Source organism: Salvelinus sp. IW2-2015, unplaced genomic scaffold (genome assembly GCF_002910315.2).
Source record: "Salvelinus sp. IW2-2015 unplaced genomic scaffold, ASM291031v2 Un_scaffold930, whole genome shotgun sequence".
Classification (NCBI taxonomy): domain Eukaryota; kingdom Metazoa; phylum Chordata; class Actinopteri; order Salmoniformes; family Salmonidae; genus Salvelinus; species Salvelinus sp. IW2-2015.
The window spans coordinates 164,001-167,680 of record NW_019942653.1 but is presented as its reverse complement, the minus strand read 5'-3'; the positions used below and the strand labels follow the sequence as shown (position 1 = coordinate 167,680).

The 3,680-nt window shown below is 45.8% G+C and overlaps 1 protein-coding gene across 1 annotated transcript in view; it reads left to right on the top strand.

Annotated features, from left to right (window-relative positions):
• Positions 1 to 786: 786 nt before the first annotated feature.
• LOC112069201 (neuroligin-3-like) overlaps positions 787 to 3,680 on the top strand; it is a gene marked incomplete at its 3' end in the record, with an annotated part of 166,256 nt that continues 163,362 nt past the window's right edge. The window contains exon 1 of the mRNA XM_024136492.1: positions 787 to 1,049. The remainder of the gene's footprint in view (positions 1,050 to 3,680) is intronic.

The window sequence follows — 3,680 nt, the reverse complement described above, 5'->3', positions numbered from 1 at the left end:
AAAGACACATCCCATCCAATCAAATGCCATAGAGCAAGTGACATCGGCCATAGTGATGCATTTCCGCCTCGACTGTGTGAGCCAACTAACTCTCTGCTTGGCATTCCAAATGAACTCCCTGGAGGATTCCAAACAATACATATTGAAATCCAAACATGACAGCTGAAGCTTTTGTCTTGCTGCCTCGTGATTATTGCAGTTTATTCAAGTATCACTTCTGCACAAACAGACTGATCAGAGAACAGAAACATTCAGATATGAGGCAGTGGCATTAACTACAATCGACTGAATGGAGCTCAAGTTATATTTCTGATTTACATTTACATTTAAGTCATTTAGCAGACGCTCTTATCCAGAGCGACTTACAAATTGGTGCATTCACAAGACGGTAAATAAGCATGTGTGCATCCATATAGGCTGAAAGGGAAGAATAACATTATTTTAAGAATCCTTTTGAATCCATTGAGAATGTGTGACGCATGTGATGCCACACAAGCCCCGTGCCACTGCCAACCCCACGTGACTTGGATCAGCATTTTAATCATAAGCATAAACAAAGAATCAACATCTCACTGTACAGCAGTGAGATCATTTCTTATTTTCGGGAAAGACATTTGCAAAAAGCCGCGTCCTCCTCTCTTTTTCATGTAGGATGCGTGTGAACTTGGTTACTTAGTAACTCTCACATCTATTGGCWTTCCGGAATATGGAGCCGGGACCGCGCAGCGCGCTCTGGTAGAGCTCGTGTGTGTGGTGGAGCGACCTCACGAAGAGGCAAGGGAAGAACGTCAAACGTAGAGCGCTGACCGAGGAGTCTAGCCGAGGAGAAAACGGAGGAAAAACATATGAAAATATGAACGGAGTGAAACTGCTGAAAGATTTTTATGTTGGGAAATGTAGTTCTGAAACGAATCAAAGTAATACACTATAAGGATATCTGCAAGGACTATTTACAACTGAAAGTAAAGTGCACAGAAATATTGTCTCCAGCTTTTTTCTGAAGAAAATACCGGGAATGGAATGGGGGAATTTGCATCTCGCCAAGGCAGGTGAGTCACAGGCAACACTTGAATATTAAGAGCTAGTGTTCTTAGAACACGTTCATGGTGACATTTGGCTGAAATTACTGCTAATGTAGCTATAAAATGCATCTCAGTAGCCTGTTTGATTATATGCATGGAATATTTTACTTTGCAGTGAGACACTGATGTGTTCGGTGCTGAAGCTGGACATGGTGTCCAGTGATGCGCGTGCCTTTTCATTTGAGTGTCGAGGACAGAGAGAGAGAGATAGAGAGAGAGAGAGCTAAGTGAAATTTAAAGCTCAAAGTTAAATGTCTGGTTGTGTTGGGCAGTCTGGTCTCATGCATTGGGATCCTTTATTCTAGTGCAGGGAACGAAATCACATGGTTGAATATCTCTGGTGTCCGTCCCGGGTTTAGTGATGGTGAAATTGAGTACTTGTTACTTGAGCTATGGTCTGCCTGTCGCTGGCCTGTCTGTGCCCTGCGTTACTGGGGTGCTTGACCATCGGCTGTGATTGAGAATTATATGCGCTAGGTCTACCGAAGCTCCTGTGGCTACTGAATGTTCACATAACAAAACATTCCCAAAATTATAAGGCCATTAATGTGGGTGCCAGAGGAGAGAGGAGTCTTTCTCTTGGTATAGGCTTAACGCTACTCAAGTGATTCTCTCTGGTTGAAATGGGCGCGTGTCCAGACCTGCTGTATCCGATTTCACTTGTCCATTATGATGGTTCACAAGTTCTGACTAGATTCATAGATTTTGGGCTGTTGTTGGACTCTTGTATCGATCAAATTCAAGTCATGCGTAAAATATGCCCCTATTTGTTTTCGAGACGTGTATGTATTATAATTTCAGGTGGGCCTGTTAATCATGCTATATCAACGATAATAATCACGGATGTTATTATGCTGTTGTTACTATCCTAGGCTACTGTTCATTGCTAGTGTTTTATTGAGTTTTTTATTGTTGTTACACAGTTATTATATAGTTGTTAATACCTTCCAGTGTTAGTAAATGATTTTGCGAGTCCACCTGTCTGCGTCTCCATATGCCGCTTTGCTCTAGTGGGGAGCAAAGCTCTGCTCGTTTCGTGTTATAGGCTACTCAAATAATGCATTTTCAGGGTTTCGTTTTTGTGACTTGATGAAATACCGAAAATCAAAACGACCTATTTTGCTGTGAGAAAGCTATTCTGTCATGGAGTTGTAGGGCTATAAAATTGGCATATTTTAACATTCAAACCGGCTGGTTTCCCTGAATGTTTTCTCTTTGCTTTTTTCTTTATTTTCCCGGACGGACGTTTAGCAAGCGGAGTAAAATGGTTTCATTGTGGTCTTCCCGGGGATGAAGGAAGAAATAACTTAGAGAGCTGAATTGCATTAGGGAGAGAGGAGGAGAGGAGAGAGGAGAGGAGAGGGGGAGAGAGGAGAGGAGATAGAACATACAGACAAGGAGTTGTCATGGTGATTCAGTGAATAATTGTTTCCCCTAAAACCAAGGCATTTGTAGGAAATTCCCCTTCCTATTCCCGCTCATTCTTACCTTTGTATATAGCCTATAGCGCAAAGGAGCAAATAGCCACAGTATTGCATAGCAGCTTCTGATGTTGGACGCCTCTTACATGTTTTAATTGATGTTATGTCTCCCAATATACACTTCCTTCCCTTATGATCCTTTGCATGTAACTTTGACACCAGATTGTACTGGGTCTATTTCGATGTGACGGTGTGTGCTTTTAGTATAATGTAATGGATTAGACATGCTACTAATGTCCATTCTCCCTCTGTCCCCTTCTCCATTCTCCCCCTGTCCCCTTCTCCATTCTCCTCCTGTCCCCTTCTCCGTTCTCCCCATGTCCCCTTCTCCATTCTCCCCATGTCCCCTTCTCCATTCTCCCCCTGTCCCCTTCTCCATTCTCCCATGTCCCCTTCTCCATTCTCCCCCTCTTCCCTTCTCCCTTCTACTTCTCCCATGTCCCCTTCCATTCTCCTCCTGTCCCCTTCTCCATTCTCCCATGTCCCCTTCTCCATCTCCCCTGTTCCCTTCTCCATTCTCCCCTTGTCCCCTTCTCCATTCTCCCCTGTCCCCTTCTCCATTTCTCCTCTGTCCCCTTCCCATTCTCCCCCTGTCCCCCTTCTCCATTCTCCCCCTGTCCCTTCTCCATTCTCCCCCTGTCCCCTTCTCCATTCTCCCCCTGTCCCCTTCTCCATTCTCCTCCTGTCCCCTTCTCCATCTCCCTGCCCTTCTCCATTCTCCCCTGTCCCCTTCTCCATTCTCCCATGTCCCTTCTCCATTCTCCCCCTGTCCCCTTCTCCATTCCTCCCCATGTCCCTTCTCCTCCTTCTCCCCCTGTCCCCTTCTCCATTCTCCCTCTGTCCCCTTCTCCATTCTCCCCCTGTCCCCTTCTCCATTCTCCCCCTGTCCCTTCTCCCATTCTCCCCTGTCCCTTTCCATTCTCCCCATGTCCCCTTCTCATTCTCCCTCCTTCCCCTTCTCCATTCTCCCCTGTCCCCTTCTCCATTCTCCTCCTGTCCCCTTCTCCATTCTCCCACCATGTCCCTTCTCCCATTCTCCTGCCCTGTCCCTTCTCCATTCTCCCCCTGTCCCCTTCTCCATTCTCCCTGTCCCCTTCTCCATTCCCCATGCACCTTC